Source organism: Trachinotus anak, unplaced genomic scaffold, assembly GCF_046630095.1.
Source record: "Trachinotus anak isolate AG129_WGS33_773 ecotype Australia unplaced genomic scaffold, CSIRO_AGI_Tana_v1 ptg000010l, whole genome shotgun sequence".
Lineage (NCBI taxonomy): Eukaryota > Metazoa > Chordata > Actinopteri > Carangiformes > Carangidae > Trachinotus > Trachinotus anak.
In genome coordinates, this window is record NW_027273861.1 from 8,278,580 (window position 1) to 8,296,463 (window position 17,884).

Consider the following 17,884-nt stretch of genomic DNA (forward strand, 5'->3'; position numbering starts at 1 on the left):
GCTAGCTGATAGTGCAACCTTTAATTTCCAATGCTAGCTGTGCATTTCTTTACCAATATAAAGTCTCATATATTATCTAATTTTAGGAAACACTGGTGCTCAAGTTATGAGAAGTGAGACAATGGAGGATTAGTTGTTGAGTAATAATGTCCTCCCTTCCATATAGCTTTGAAAATACAAAACATTGTTAACTATTAACTCAGTTGTTTCCATCCTTTCTGGCCTCTGGCATCTTACAAAAAGCAGTGTGTATTCAGGGTCACATTTTGGATGTAAGAGTTAACAGCTCCACCAAATAGGTGAGGTTTCCCTCTAAACTTCTCATAGGGTTTCATTTCAATGAATGCTGAAATGATCCAATGTCTCACTAAAAATTAGAGAAAATCATTATCATCTACAGAAAGTAGACATTACATTAAACAAACAACATAATGTATGGATTACAATACTTCAGTTCACTGAAGAATGCAGCTGCACTCCAGTGGGTTCTCTGGAGAAAAAAATTGGCATTGGCAACAGTGGTGGTCAAATGTACTACCTAAAAAATCAAACAAACAAAAAAAAGACCCCATGGTGCGTTCAAATACAAGAATGTCAACAATGGAGCTGTTTATCTTTACATTAATTAAGTTAAAATTGAGTATACTTGTTGTTAACCACAACCAGATATTCTCTTTTCCAACATTATCCTCACTTCCTCTGTTGCACAAAGTGGTTTTCCAACACACTTGCTGGCAGCAGTGCTTGCTGTGCCACTCAGGCCTCTCCTCACCATTGAGCTTGACTTAATCCTGTGGATTCCAGTGTAATGGCAATGAAGCACCTCTCTGCAGCGGGTGAGATCCTATGTTTGCTGAACTGTTTTCCCCACAGGGTCCCTCAGCAGAGCTCATTTAGCAGCTTGATGCTTTGTAATTAAGAGTAGCGCTGGATAGCATCACCAGTGCCCAGTCAGTTCCTGCATTCTGTTTTCTGTTGGAGAGACTGCTAATGAGTCTATTAGTCTCCTGTGAGGGATGGGGTGCAGTGGGGATGGGGAGTAATAATATGCCAGATGTTTGTTGACATGGAGTGAAGTGGGTGTTAACATGTATGCATCTGGGCGTATGTCTGCATTGTTTTTTTTAATTTTTTTTTTGGGAGTGGGGGCAGGTGGGGGTGTCTGGGCAAATGCATACGTACACCATCAGTGTCACACTCAAAGCCAGACACAACAGTTCATGTTATCTTAAAGCTGTTCTAATTGATTTTGTGGGCACTCTGGGGCAGAGTACAATAGAACGAAAGTATAGAAAGAAACACCGGGTGCTACAAGAAAGACGGGGAACTAAGCCAGCATCTACTACATTACTTTCAATTTTCAAGGTCATGTGAAATGTTTTGATGCTTGGAATTTTTTTTTCTTTGCTGTGTGTTCATCCCTTCACATATGATTTGGTTCACTGTAACTGAATCCCAGCTGAAGCTCATATCCTTGGCCACTTGGGAGCAGTGGAACAGGCTGAAAACGTTGATTATCACCTAATAAAGAGTTTATGACTAATGTGTTGGCAAACAACTTCCAATAATCATCAAGCAGCGAAAGAACAACATAAGAATTGTGTTGGAATTGAGTTTTTGTCAGTGTGATGAATATAAGTCCAACATTCACTCACTACCTCTGTGGATAGTCGGTTTTTGTCTCCACCAACTCCTGAGAAAAATATATTTAACTGCTTCTCACTATCATTAGCTACTAGCTAGCTTTGTCTTCCAAGCTGGTTGAAGTCAAAACAACAAGCTTAGAGGGGCTACATAGCTGGGCAGATGAGAACTGCAGAGCTGGATGATAATTATATGTGGGTTCACCACTATTAACACCTTTTACATTACACATAATTTGATACATGTTATGTACAAGTTATTGATTAGTTGAGCATTAACATTTGAGCTGCGAAATAAAACCGGTCAGTTTCATGATCATCAGAAAGCAAAGAAATTAAGAAGTCAGCCAGTGTTTTCTCAGCAACAAATGCCAAACTTGTGGCAGCTCATTTCTCTTTATTTAGCCTCATGCTGAATAAACACAGTATCATCACTCGATTCCATTTGACTGCGTTCATCTTCAAATCTCATTTCGCACTTGCATATCAAAACAGATGCAGAGATCAACCCAAAATCTATTCAGTAAACTGTGATTTCTCTCAGTTAACATCTGCTTTCTAATATGTGGGCATAAACAGCCAACCTTCCCCGTTATTGTAAAACAAAGAACTGGAAAAAGCATTATGGCTTTATGGGATGTATCGTACATTGTGAAAGCACGCTGTCAGCCCATTGTTATGATGTGCATTGATTGAAGTGAAAAGCCTGAGCCATTATTCAAAGCCATCCAGCACTCAATTAACACTCCATTTGCATTATGGCAGAGCTCTACTGCCGCCTCTTGATTAATACGTCTCCTTTTCCCTTGCCAGTCAATCATGAATCATCCTCTCTGCCACAGGACAACGCTACATTCCCCTGCTGGGGGAAAGAGGGAAGGGGGTGTGGGGGTGGTGTGGGGCGGGGGGGGGGTAAGGGAATGGGAAGCAAAGGTGGAGGAAGAATAGGATGGGAGGGGAATTCTACAGTGCTGACAAAGGAAGATGAGAAAGATTGAAGAGAAGAAGAACTGGAGGAAAATAGGGGGGGGGGGGCTAAGATGGAATATGGGGACTACGGGAGAATCAAAACCATGACGGATGGACACCAGAGAAATGAAGGACACAGGCTAAAGGGAGATGGAAGGGAGGATGGCTGCTGATGATCATGGATGGGGGTATCAGATAATGATAAAAAAAAAGGTACAACATAGTGAGAGAGAGGGAGAAGAGTCAGATAAATAATAATATTGAACTATTTCACATGTGTGAACATTAGTTAAAATAAAATAGTAGTTTGCTGCTGTTAGGTTTGGAGGATGTTGCTGCCCTGTGTGAAAGAGTTCAGTATCTTGGGGTCTCATACACAAGTAAGGGTAAGATGGAGCAGGAGACAAATGCAAATTACTACAGCGTCAGCAGTAATGCTGGCATATAAGAAGATTGGCGAAGGAGCTGAGCCTGATTTGCTGTCAGCTGTCAGTCTGCCTTCCAACGCTTACACATGGTCATGGGTAGTAACCAAATGAGATGACAGATACACTTGGCTGAAGTGAGTTGGCAGGAAGGCAGGATGGTTGGGAAGCATTGAGGCAAAAAACTGAACTAATCTTTTCTACTGGTATTTTTGTGAGTTCCATAGTAATAAACTGGTACACACTGGCTCCAGGAAAAAGCTGTAGGCTTGCACTTCAGACTGACAAAAGCTTTAACCTTCTCCCACCTACTTGCCTTTATATGTTACAAAACTAATGGCCAGACATATGAGTTAAAGTATTACAACTTGAAATAGTGTCTTAAATTTGAGTGGTGTGTAACAAAGTTTAGCTTCAAGAAATGCAGGTGGTGACAGGCTGACTTACATTATATGCAGCCTGCAGCTTGATATTTTGGGCGGATGATGAAGCATATTGTTTTACTTCCACACAACACCAGTGCATCATGTTAATGTGCGGAGCTTTGGTTTGGTATACAATAATTGTATGTATGGCTGTGGTGATTCTTCCTCATGCTGAGATTCAGGAGGTTTGTTCACAATGATGATGCCTCTTTGTGAGCACTGAGCAATAACCTGAGCTTTTGCACATTCACCACACAAAGGTCAAGTGTGTGGTGTGGACTGCCTGACAAATGCATGGGCATGCCTTAACGGCGGCCAGGATGAAAGAAAGAGCAATGGTAAAATAAACATTTGAAAAAATCTTCCTTTTCATTTTATGGCCCAAACTTGTTTGCAGGTTCACACACAAAAAAAGTAATTCAACTACTCGAATCACTATGTACATATGAATGTAGCTGAACTACCAGCAAGCCACCTCAAAATATAGTTAAACTACTAGTTTAATTAAATGTAGTTAACTACTCCCCAACACTGGGTAATGAAAACAAACACTTCCCATCCCAGCACTAGTGAGGAGCTCAGAGATGTGATACTGCTCCTCCTTTTAAAAAGGAGCCAATTGATTTGGTTCTTTTGATTGAGAGAATTGGAGGCATTCTGTCGACATGCATCCAGGTCTGCCCTCTGTGTTTCATAGCTTTCCATCTTGATATGATTCTGTGTTTTCAAAAAATGAATAAATTATATCAATGTTAGATCCTGGCCTGAATTACTGGCCCAGTCTGGTGCTGATTAAGGTCAGGTTAAGCTGAGGAAACAAAAGCAACTGGTTTAAGAAGGGCAACATAAACACTTGGTTAGAGTCAGGCAACAATTTTGATACAGTTAAAAAAAACCAAAAAAACAAAACATGATCGGAGTCAGGCTAGGACACAAAGTCTGCTCGCCTGCAAAAAAAGTCAGATGCATTACACACTAGTGATGTGCGATTCCTTTCTGATCTGATATCAAGTCATACCCAGGCTGGTGTCGCTGATACGATACCGATACTTTGTACAAAAGCTTAATATGTTCAGAGAAGGGACATAATAAGTAGGGTATAACCATTTCAAATAAGACATCAGACTACACTTTCTTATTCTTTAATAATAAAGAAAAATAAATTCAGTGCACCATGTAGCACTTTCAACAGATCAAAAGAAGATGTCCTACAGACCAAGAAACTTACAAGCTGCATGTTAATTGATAGTTCAGCGTCTGAATCAGGCTCCCTTGAAGACGCTTAATAACTATCCTGTTAGCATCGTTAGCACAGCTGAGTGTCTGGGCATCTTGCTTAAAGTCTAACCCCAGACTTATTCATTTGAGGGCTAATTTGCTCATTAACGAGTAATAAGCCATATATGGTGAGCGCAGTCACCGATAAATGGTGGTTAGAGCTAACATATGAATAAAATAACACCTGAATTTCTAACACCTCAAAAAATCCTCCCAAAGGCACCAACACCACAAACACGGCCGAGAGGTCACGTTCAATAACTCTGAGGTGATATTGTGTCCTGTGATTACGTCTCAGGTGTTTGACAGGGTTTGCGGTGCTGTTACAGCACCTCACAGTCTTCACACACACATCACAAACTGTGTCACTGTTGTTCTCAGAACTGAAGAAGCTCCACACACGACTTAGTTTGCATTCGACCATCATCAGTGTGTGTATTCATAGAGCCGTAGTTCATATGACTAAGACAGGCGGAAGGAGAAGTAGTTCCTATCAACCAGGTATTATTTAGACTACATCCTGGTGATAGCATTGTTACTTTCTACTGTGTCCCTGTTGATGATAAAAGACACATTTACCCCAAATTATTGAGTTAAGTTATCTCTCCTTGAATGTGAGAATCAATCCTAGAACAGAAACGCTTGTAATCAGAACTGTCGATATGTCAGGATCGATCCACACACCACTATAACAAACCGCCTCTCTGCTTCATCTCCATCAAAGCTACAACAAAGAAATATCTGAATGGATCTGAACTTGGTGAACTGTCACCCATGTGAAAATTGACTAGTGCATATCCTCAACAGACGGAGAGATGTTGGAAAATGAAGACAGAATGGTGCTGATGGCAGTGACAGAGATAAGGAATGGGAAGAAGGGTGAAAGAAGGAATGATGAAGGATAAAGATTAATGGTTTCCAGGGAGATGTATGGAGGAGGGGGGTTGTGAGGTACAGGAAGGGATACAGCTATAATAGAACAAGCCAGTGACAAGGGAGGGAGGAAGGAGGCGAAATGTGTTCAAGATCATCTCTTTTGATTTAAAGCCTTGGAGAAATAATGAGCTGTAATTTTGTAATGACATAAGAGTTGGGAAAGAACACAAATGACAGACACAATAGAAAGCAAGAGAGCAAATTTAAGCAATCAACAAAGAGCATATGCTGTGTATAGTACTAATAATGTCTAGGTTTACAGCATTTCAGCTCAGGGTCAATTCTATCCACATATGACATATCTTAATTTAAAAAAATAAATAAATACACAACACACAACAATACACAACACACAAAAACAAGGATGTTATTTTATTTTATTTTTTTTGATTTTGAATGAGGAAAAAACACATTTTCAGTCTTCTTGTTCCAAGGTCTATAAAATTAAAGCAAGAAAAAAAAGGACTGTATTTGTATTGTGAAGTTTAGCAGATATTTAGCAGATGCTGCAATTTGCTCACAAACAGAATGTTGGTTACTTTTACATTAAGATGGTGTTGCATAAGATGTTTGGAAGACACTGGGTTTTGGCTGCTTAATAGCACAACTTAAAAGCTACAAAATATTAAACTTGACTGTTGAGGGGGCGACCTGACAGCTGAACGGTTAGGGCGCGTAACACATGAGCGCAAATGCTCTCGGCAGGTGAGTTGCCGGTTCAACTCCCAACCAGCCCGACTCTTTCCTGCATGTCATTCCCCTTTCCTGTCAATCTCCATTGTCTTATTAAATAATGAAAAAGAAAAAAAAATGTGACTGTTGTCATCAGACCTTAGGGGCCACACAAGGTCAGCAGCACCTTTCAAAAGGTGCAATCCACATCCACTTTGCAAATCTCTACAGCATTTAGTGTTTTGGTGCAAGAACCTGAGGTTAGACAGGTCTGAAGTGTAAACTGAAATCTGAACACCTTCACCTACACTCTCACAGACCTGTCAGATGCACCCCTTCTCAGTGGAAGAATACAATTCTATGGCACCACAAAAAGTGTCCAGTACCATCAAAGGTTTCTGTTTGAGTTACTGGATGTTGTCAGACAAACGTACAAAATCACTGGCATTTTCCTTCGAGCACATTAATCTCTCGCTTATTTAACTGTGATGTAAAGAGAGGGGAAATGACTTTCTAAAAAATACAGTGTGGCTTTCAATATTCTACCCAATCCATTTTTTTTCCCATAGGCCAGATTATTTCAAATTCACATAAAATTACACTCTAAATGAGCAGCCATTTCAGGTTCTTCGTAATAATGAGATTATATGCTAATGCAAGGTTTTAGCAAGTGTTAAGAGTAATCCACATCTATTTTACGTCACTTCTGTGCCCGCACCAAGTCTATTTCTTCATCTAGTCGAGCCCCGCTGTTCTATGTTGAGCGAGTCATCTGAAAAGTGTGAGAAAACAACCTTATATGTCAAGCTCAGCGATGGGGAGAGGATCTACCTGACAACAAATTAATGAAAATGTCACTGACTTATACCTCCATCTCTTCGTTTCAGAAACGCTCCACTGAGCGTATTAACATAGCGGCCAGAATGCTTTCACTCTTCTCCCTAACCTCCCTCATTCATGTCTTCTACAGTAACCTCTCTTCATTCTGCTTTCTTCCTCCTCTAATCTCCTGCATGCATGTCCATGCTCACTGTTTGAACTGTGCATGCTTGTTTGATTAGAGAGTAGAGTGGAGCAGGGCCTGTGCAAGGCTTTGAATGATCTTTTACTTTATCTTGACATAACAGAGCCATGGCCCTGTGAAACCAGGAACTACAGGTTAATGGGAGCCATGACAGTCAAAGCCATTCCATCAGCAGTGGTAGTCTGCCCAAAAGGTCAACCTCCAGTCCACATAGCCGACCGACCGGAAATGTCACTGTTGGAAAGGGGAAGGTAAGGAAGGATTGCTTGTTGGAAGTGTGGTTAATGCATTTTTCATATCTGTACTAAGCTGAAGTCAAATTATTTGATTGATGATATGTTAAAAATCACACAAATAAACAAGAAGCTCAATAGACAAGGCATGCCCCAAAACCTTTTCTTTGGAGAGGAAAACAGAAAGTAAATGGCACTCAACTTGCTGTGCATTCACCATGGAGGCAACACAAGCCATAGGTCACAGGAAGACCATCCATTTCTACTGTGGTCTTTGAAAGGCTGGCTTCCAGTGTGAGAATATCCACACACATTCTCGTTTCCCTACTGCTGTGACCACATGCAATGAAAAGGAGTTGTGCTTGACAAATGCAAAATGGATCACAAGTGAACAGCTGTCGTGGCCATTAACAAATTGTAAAATGTACAAATGAAGAAAACATCTTAGCGCTGTGACAGCACACACAATGAATTTAAAAAATACTTAAAATAAGTGAAACACAAGCAAATTAGGAAACATATTGTGATGTGTTATATGTATTTGTAGCATTAGCTGTGTACATGTCAGCATGTTTTTAGTTGTTCCGGAAACCACTGTTGTGTTCTAACTTGTGCATAGCATGCAGTGTTTCTGCTTGCCTGTGTATGCATGCCACTTAATGCGCTGTCAACTTTGTGAATGTTTCTTAATTTGCTTGTTTTTTATTCGTTTACAGTGAGATGTGATGGGTGTGTAATCAAAATCTGTCTTTTGTTTGACGTCTTTTCTGTTCAGAGTTTGAAGAATTTGTTTGAAATTGAAACAGCTTCACCCTTCGTTATATCTTCTCAGTGGTACTTTCACTTACTAACTCTGGGCATTCACCATTAAAATGAATGCAGGCTTTGCTCTCAGATGGCAGAATTCTTGAATTGTTTTGGGGTTAGTGAAAGACTAGCTGAAGGAGATTTTCTTTTTTTCTTTTCTACCACCCCTGACAACAGGGAGGACAGTGAATGACAAAAATAAAACTGGGAGGGGTGACTGAATGGTTAGGGCTTGTACGGCTTGGGCTCATACACTGAATTTTAAAGGATGAAAGCAAGTGTTGCATCATGGTCTTGTGATGAGTATGCTGTACTGCAGAGTAGACAGTAGATACAGTGAAACCATTTGTGTGTGCAGGGAGGTTTCAAAGCTTTCTCACTTTCTGAAAGAAAATAAATAATATCCAATTGAGCCTTTCTGCTTCCTGTGTTCGTGTTTCTTTTCAGGCAAGTCTTACTGGTCCTCATTCCTCCCTCCATCAGGGCTATCCATGGTCACTCCAACTACACCACTGTCCATTTCCTACATTTGCTGGGTCATGAAAATTTTATTGGTCTGTATCCATTGTTAGCTCATGGAATCATTCAGGTGGAAGACCTGGGGGAGACCAGCTTCTGCAGCTGTGATTGCCTGAATCCAGACAGACAATCGGATGGATAGATGCATCGCTGTCTTGGGTGTCTAAGCTTTGCGTCACATCTCTCTAGTGACACTGTCAGCAAATGCAAGAAAAGACCTACAACCCATCAGCCTGGGGCTGCCACAGATCCACCGAGCAAAGCCTGAAAGCCACTTTGCAGTGTGTCGCATCTGTGAAATACTGCCCTTTGATCTTTAACAATGTCCGTAGGAGCATTTGCCTAAAAACACCTCTGTCTCTAAGGATAATGGATTTACCAATTGGCCACTTTACAGTACAGACAGCTATGGATCTCTCTCTTACAGAGTGATTTCTCTGGCAATCAGAACATTTAATCAGAGTTCAAGAAGCCACAGAGACCGTCTTCTGATTCCGTTAATTGCTTTCAGCTTTTGGACGCACAGTTCTCTGCTCTCATTGGAAATTTCCAATTTAGAGCCATTTTATCTATTTTTTTTTTCCTTTCACCCCCTCAGTTCTCATTCTGTGTAGAGCAGTGAGCCGTTCTGTTCGGCACAGCAGCTAAATTGCAAGCATTAATCATTTCAGAGTCATTATCAGCATTTTAAAGGTGAAAATCCAAACAAATTGTTTTTCATTTGGCTCAGGCTTAATAGGATTGTTTTCTTGTAATTTGTAGTCTTGGAGCATTTAAGACAAACAATTAACAGTAAATTGGTAACTCTGCTTATCTGTTCCCAGTTCTACATAATATTAAATCTTTAATGAAGAATCACCTCAAATCAAGGAGGCATGGTACAATCAGACAATAGACTAGATGTTATCATGACAAATTAGATATCAGATTGATAAATAAATTGGACACAAATGTGAACAGTGTCCCAGTCTCCCTTAAAGTGTCAGTTTGTCTAAATAACAAAAAGCATATTTTCTCACTTACCCCTTGTGGTATTTAAACTTTGCCCAGGATTTACAATATGTACTACTGAGGCTTTAGCAGCACACCGATACCACTGAGGTCACAGGGAATTTTTTGTCTATGGTGGAGATTTAGCAACAGTCGCGTTACATCAGCACAATGATGTTCAGTGTTCTTCAGCTAAGCTGTGTTTTAAACTAAATGGTACCATCAACATGCAAATGAATATTCACTAAATTTGAAGAAGTTCCATCAAGGCGTTACTGAGAAATCTCGAGAATGGGACAGGCGGACGGATGCACATAGGTATGGACAACCCAAAAACAATATGCCTCTGGCCCTGGCTATCACCAGCATAAAGGTATAAAATGACAATGCCAGCGAATTCTCATACTTGACAAGGCAGGTGCGGTAAATGTTTGTCCTTTTTGCTTGATATTGACTCTGACTAAAATCTATTATGTGACACATAGTTCAGGTATGGCAGCAACCTTTTGTTCATCCCTATCACTGCAATGTTTTCCTCATCAATCTAGCTACCTTCAATTACAATAAAAAAAAATGTTAAAATAAAATTTAAAAAAAAGAAAAAAACTATCACTATCAGCATATTTATCATCTAAGAATACATAAAACTATACTTCTGTCATTCATCACATATTCTGAAGTGTTAGCAAGATGCACTGGAGTGAGTGCTCTGTGACAGCTATGATACATTCATGAATTTGGTGATTGTGTTCTTCTTGCCTGCCAGGAAAGGTATGGCTGGTGTTTTCCTTCCAGTTAAACATCATTAACTGTCACTGGTTTTGTCTCTGCATTCAGACAAGAAGTGGCAGCTGTCTGTAGTTGCCTCATCACTTGTTGGTTGAGCCTTTCAGCAGTTTGTAAGCAGTAGTTGTACAAGAACTCAGTGACTGTGACGTCCAAACGTGAAGGCCACAGTTCGCTGCCTTCTGTGTTTACACTCTGTGACCACTCACCCAACGGTACAGCGCTGAGGAGATGAGATACAGTGTGTGTGAGTGTTTGCATACATGTGTGCTTATTTGTGACATGGCACAGAACTGAATAGATTGTGCATGACCATGATGCCTGCGGAGCAAAACTGACAGATTAAAAATGAGGGGCCCACTGCCACCAAACCGCCAACACGGCAAAATCAACACTGTGTGCATGCATTTTATACGACATACATGCACGCACTGTAAACACATACACACACACACACACACACACACACACACACACACACATACATGTGTGTGTGTGTGCGCGCGCATATTCCATGCAAACAGGCCAAGGAAGTGTTCTTAAACCATAATCCTTTCTTGAACTTCTCTCCTTCCCCGTTTGCGTGGAAAATTGCAATGTCAGAAAGGCCCCAAACATGCAATGGATGAGTCTTAATATGAAAGATTTGGTCACTCTGCTGCCAAATTATCCTGAGGGCATATCGAGAGGAGAGAAAGAAAGAGAGCGGAGGGGGCAAATGGCCTTTCTGATATGTATGTACCCCTACAGCAAACTGCAAAAACATTAGCATTTAACTGCCTCACTAAACCTAAAGTGAATGTTTTGTCTGTATGAGAGCATGTGTTTAGATATTGCTAAATAAGTGTGTATGAGAGTGCGTGTGTGTGTGTGTGTGTGCCTACAAAGACATACAGCTACGCTCAGTGTCCCAGCAACCCAGAGAGAGCCACTGGGGAGGACTCTTATTTCTCTCATTTTTTATAATTTCATTGATCTCATGAGCCACTTAAGTCATTTTTTTTTCTGAAGATAACCTTATTTTCAACTTCCTGACTGTCCCATTTCAGAGATGCTACAAAATAATGATAAAAAATAATGATGATATAAAATGCTTTACCTTTCTGTTTTGTTTCCCCTCCCCACTTATTTCTTCACTTAACACCTTCCAAATCTATTGTCTTGGATGAAGTGAATATTTTGTTCCACTACACAGTGACCTTGTTCGAGTGTTGTCAGCTTTTTACTATATTTTAGAGAAGGGAAAAAACTAACTACATAAAATGTCATTTCTAGTGTCAGTAAAATACCCTTCTCCCCAAGTGCAAGTTTAAAAAAGGTGCATCAGGGCAGTCCTTGTTCGAAGCCTTTTGACAGTGTGTCAGGGCATGGTAGCCCATGGTTATCCCACTGGGGTTCTGAGGGCAATAAACTGACCCCCTGCCAGTGGTAATTTTGATTAAACACAAATTTATTGAGGAACTCCTTGGAGCCTTTACTGAGATGCAAGTCCTTTAGTTTGTGCAGCATTTTTAAGGTTACCGTAGGTTGATTTTGTAATTGCAATATTGATATTAAATTGTAGGTCTGGGTCCAAGACTACATACTAAAGACTTCTGACTTGGTTTTTGGTCTTTCCCATTGTGATTCAAGGTGACCACAGACCTTAATGGTTTCTTCATTTCACATGAATGGCTGGTACTCAGTTGCATCTTTGTTTAACAAACAGTGATTTTTTCAGCATATTTATTAAATGTATGTACAGTCTGGGACCATAGTCACTTGGTGATATTATTATGTAAATCTGTGTGTGATCTGGAAAGTAATGTGAGGATATTACAGAAATTGAGGTGTTTCCCTCAGCTATCCATGCAGATTCTGAACAAAAGAATCCCAAGAATGGACTCTTGAGGAACTCCACATACCATTTTTTTTGTTTTTTTTGCTCAATGATTTTTTTTGCGTAATGATCAAATACACAAAATAGTCCCTCTACTGCCAATAGACCACATTCACATGGCAGCTTCCTCTGACGTCTTGCTGAGGGTGGGAAGCCTTGAACAGAAGAGACAGTGGATGTGTCACGTGTTCGTGGCGGCTGCGGAACGTCTTTGTTTTCATTTCGGTGGCCATGTTGACAGATTAGAGCAGACTCATCATGGCTGTGTTGCAGGATCTAGGATTTCTTTTCACACGTGATGCACAAATCTGAACATGTCATAGACGTGAAAAAAATACAAATATATATTTCTTAATTATTTTGGCCGCTGCATGTGGAGACAGTGGCATTTTAGAGGCATTTTCAAGTCAAAAATAATCATCAGAAATTTGATTGAAAATGAAAAGAAATCCAACATTCAAGTATCCTGCAAACTCTGTGTAGGCAGATAGAGCTGGCAGTAGCAGCGGCGGAGCAGACATGCAGCCAGTGTGAACACACATGCACATTTTTCTGCAGCAGATTGGCAATGGCAGCTGCGACACACAGGCCATGCATCCAGTGTGTCTCCAGTGTAAGGTTTCTAAATAGATTCTGTGCAAGAATAGAGAGATGGTTGGAAAAACTTGTTCACCATCATTTTACTTTGACCAAATTGATAAAAGGGCAGATGAATTTGCTGGGATCCTCAAAAAGATTAAAAAAAAAAAAGATACACCAACTGGAGTATATCCATGATGATGAAGGCAAGACCTGCCCAGACTTAAAACACTGTAAGTTTATGGTAGGCTACCAAAGTGAATTTTGCAATTAAGACAAATGCCAATGTTAGCGCTGCTAAAGCTGTCAGTTAATCCACTGGCTTGTGCAAACATGACACATTAATGTTAAATTGTTGAATAATCAACCTGCATCAGTGATAAAGTAATATGACAGTGGACCAAGTGCATTACTACTAACTTAACCCAGTGAAAATGTTATGTTGCAAGCTTGATTGCATCCAGTGTGTTTTATTTCAGAATTAATTTAAGCTTGTCTTATCGTACCAGCACTAGCACCATCAAGAGAAACAGGATCCGATCAGGAAGGACAGTTACCCTAACAAACTACCACAGAAAGGAGACCTGAGCTACTGTTCAATCTACAGAGCGATCACAATGCTATCCATCACAAGCAACGTATTCAACAGGATTATACTGGACTGGCCGAAAAATCAAAATCTGTGTATTACCTGTAGTAGACTAGTAGCAGTTGAGTTGGCGTGCTCCCAGATTGGAGAATCAGGCAGGAGAACCAGCACAGAAGTTGAGCAATGCACGGGGCTGTGGATGGGAACAGCAGAAAAAAACATATTTTAGTCAATTAAAAAATGGCCACTTCAATAACCTATATCGGTAATATTTGAATATTTTCACTGCTTTATCAAACAGCCCTTTCTTTTGGCGCCACAATATCTCAACTGTTGAACTTCCATATTGCACTTATGCAACAGACTCAACAAGTCCTCCAACCTGAACATATAGGTCTGATATGAGCCACAGGAGTGTCACCTGAAATACTACTCCTCAGGCGGCAAGCTTAACGGAACGTGGTTGTTATGGTTACAAATAATCAACATGCCGCCTGTATTAAGAGCTGCATACCTATCATTGTTGCCATGGTTACTATCATAAAGGTCAAGGCTTGGTTAGTTTCAGAAAATGATCATGATTTGCATTAAAATAAGTATTTCCTCAAAAGTAAATGATCTTTATTGTCATGGTTACAATAATAACAATGTGGTTAACTTTGTTGAACGGTCATTTATAATGGAATAAACTGCTACTTCCACATGGTATTTTAACACCACTCTCCTGTGTCATATTCCTGTGTTTTGTTGACTCATCCATCCACCCCATCTTTCTCCAATTGCAGAATTTCGCCTAGTAACATGACGTAAATATGGGACATAATAACCTGCTGCACAAACGACCTATGGGCTCATTTTCTAGAGGAGGACAATCTCACAAATGGACTGTATCATTCTGCAGCTCAGCTGTTTGAGTCATAGTTCCAGCAGTTTGTGGAATAAAAATAAAATGTCAGCTTCAACTGAAGCAGCCAGTTCAAGGCAGTAGTGGGTACTTTCAGCTTCTTAATATAACCCCAGTTTTAGCATATATATATGTATATATGTATATGTATGTGTGTGTATATATATATATATATATATATATATATATATATTTACTTTTTTTTTTTTTTTTGGTAGTAGTTGTGTACTTATATTATCCTAAATGTGTCTGGCAATTCTCAAACCAGAGAAATATTGATTTTAAAAAATTGACTTGCATCCTGTTTTAAGCCACATTTTAAGATACACTTTTTACACCTTGATAATTTTCAACTATATATTTTTACCCGATGAAGGATTTTAGTCATTGGACATCTGGATCTTAAGGCAAATGGCAGCTCAGGTCCCATCTACTCAAGGATTTCCATTCATCCACTCCGAGATGCCCTGGTTCAGCCGAGGAGCAACAGTGAATCACTGTTTTTTAAGTGTAACTGTTTTATTCGTTTTTTTCTTTGTTGTTTTGTTACATCTGTTCATTTTGGAGTGGAGGAGACCCCTGTAGATAATTCAGCTCCAGATAAAAACGACTGACACTGAAGGAATCCAAATCAGGAGAAGCTGACCACAAGTGAAGACAACAACTCCCAATTATCCCACACTTTTTCATGATATCACCCAACACCATCTTTTGTTATTGTTTCAATTGAGAGACCCATGGCAGCCGAAGTTACATACCGTGCATTTAAGATTCTGGAAAAATTACAAATCTACAATTCTGTAAAATGAAAAAGAAAGGACTATAATATAATTGAGACTGAGTAACATCTTAAACCAGCTGTAGTGGTGCACAGTATAAAGTATAAAAGCCCAGGTGAGCCCTACAAAATAAATAGAACAGGTAAGAGTAGAGAGGGAATGACATCTTTAAACAAAAGAACTTAATTCATCAGATCAAATGATTCAGTATAAAGCCACAGAGGAACCTCAGAAGCAATGAGCTTTTTAGACGCAATATGTAACTACCATGACTGCAGAGTAATACCTACTACAGTTTCACGTCTTTGCAATTCGTCCCGTCCATGATATGGAAACAGTGTTTCACCTAAACCTCTGCAGCAGATGGGGACTGTGGCATCAACTAGAAAAGTTGCCATATACTGTCGTTCACATCTCTGAGAAATGTCACAGCTAATGGAGAAGGAGAAGCAGTGGAAGGGAAATTAAAAGCAGTCATTGAAAGGTACTTGAATGGCCAACATGCTGTTCTGTGTCCTTTGGGGCTTTTAGACTCTCTGAGCCAGAAGACCGATTACTTTGAAGGTAAGCATGGATCCATCCCCTTCCAGCAGGGCTAAATCACTGTGTCCTGTCAGTTTGATGACACCACGCAATGGGCTCATAATATGTCCCATATGGCTGCTGTCTGTGGTGGGGAAGCATGTTGCACTTACACAAACACACTGCATCCTTTTTTTTTTATTTTTAATTTTTATCATCTTTACAATGTATATGCTCATATATATATATATATATATATATACACACACACACACACACACACACACACACACACACACACACACACATATGTAAATATTGTATAAATCACATCCTACAGTATTTACCAAGGTAAATTTCCTTCCTACTGCTCTGTTTTAGAGCTAAGAAATAGAAACTAGAAACAAATATCTTTCCTTTTTTTTTTAAATCAAAATCTTTATTTTTAGTGAAAAGGTGCTTTTCCACATCAGTACTCTGCTGTGCCGCTTTGAGTTATACAGTTTTACAAATTTACACTGAAAGCTGACACAAAGCTGCCTTCTATTGCCAAGTTCTGAAATAACTTGCAATAACTTGAAATAACTTATGCCTTTGTAGCTGTGTAAATTTGTTCATGTTCCTCTGCTGCATTACCAAGTATATTTTAAACATGACATCAACTCATTACATTTAAATATTCAATTCACCCACTGAGCATCTAGATCCATATATGTACTGTATATGTAATCATCCACAGACTGCTTCATCAGAGCATCAGAGCTGACAGTTTAGTCAATCCACATACAGTATGGCTGCACCACACAACCCATGCTCCTCATTAGTCAATGGCAAATGTCTCATTCCCTCCCTCTGATTACATCTACTGAGTCAATGAGCCACACACCGAACATCCTCCCTCCCATACTATATATTTCACAACCTCTCCTCCATCCCTCTCCCTCTCTATCTTTCATAAACGCGCTCTTCAGTTTCATTTCAAGCGGCGCTGATCCCACTTTAGTAAAATATTAGAGACTTTCTTTTCCAGAAACACTATGGTTATTCATCATATCAGTGGGAGGACAGTCTACCAATTATCAGTAACTACCGTTCCAGCACAGTGCTGTGAGTATGCTTTCTTGATTGTTTCAGACTGACTATTTGATTACATTCACTGCTGTTCCTGTCAGATGAAAATCTGGTCTCTCAGAAAAGCTTTTTGTGATGCTGCACTAAGCATGACTTTTATGCAAAAATATGGCTTTTGCATCAACTCAAAATGGAGGGGATCTGTACATCGGTACATCTGCCTAATCCTCCTTACATACTGTAAATGTACTTTTACCTTTTTGAACCAAATGACCTTGTGTATTAAAATCTCTTCACAACCAAGAAGTGATGAATTAAAATTAGGATAAAATAGCATTTTTACAGTTTCTGTTATTAGAGATGGTTGTTGGTTGCTAGAGGTTGTTGGGAGCAAACACTGGACCCAAAGAAACTAAATCTCAGACTTCTTGATGCTGAGATGCAGTTGCAAGTTGAGTGAATATGTTTGTTTGTTGTCAATATTGGTCATTTAGCTACTGAAGAACAGGGCACTCGTCACCTTAAAGAATTTCTAGGAAACAATAGTGAGGAACAATATGATGTAGTAGTATGTTAGTTTTAATGGATGAAAATAAAGCATCAACAATACACCTACAACATCCTACGTAAGCACTCATTTTCTTGGTTCCCAGACTCATATATGAACAAAACAAGTGACAAGATAAGGATTATTATGAACAACAACAGAAAACATAGGTGTGAATAAGTGGGTTTCTGTGACATGCTATTAAAGGAGGAGGAGTCTTACTACCAAATCAACAAAGGTCGCTTCCTGTACACCGTATGTTGAAGGCTGCTGTTTAATAGCTACCTTCATACTCCAGTGGTGATAA

General features: G+C 39.6%; 1 protein-coding gene across 5 annotated transcripts in view; it reads right to left on the bottom strand.

The window, feature by feature from the left end:
* The window catches only part of LOC139626812 (inactive N-acetylated-alpha-linked acidic dipeptidase-like protein 2), a 496,369-nt gene that overhangs the window by 336,735 nt on the left and 141,750 nt on the right, over positions 1-17,884 (bottom strand). For all 5 annotated transcript variants that reach the window (XM_071487314.1, XM_071487318.1, XM_071487315.1 and 2 more), the window contains one exon: positions 13,857-13,947. The gene's annotated coding sequence lies outside the window, so the exon portion shown is untranslated. The remainder of the gene's footprint in view (positions 1-13,856; positions 13,948-17,884) is intronic.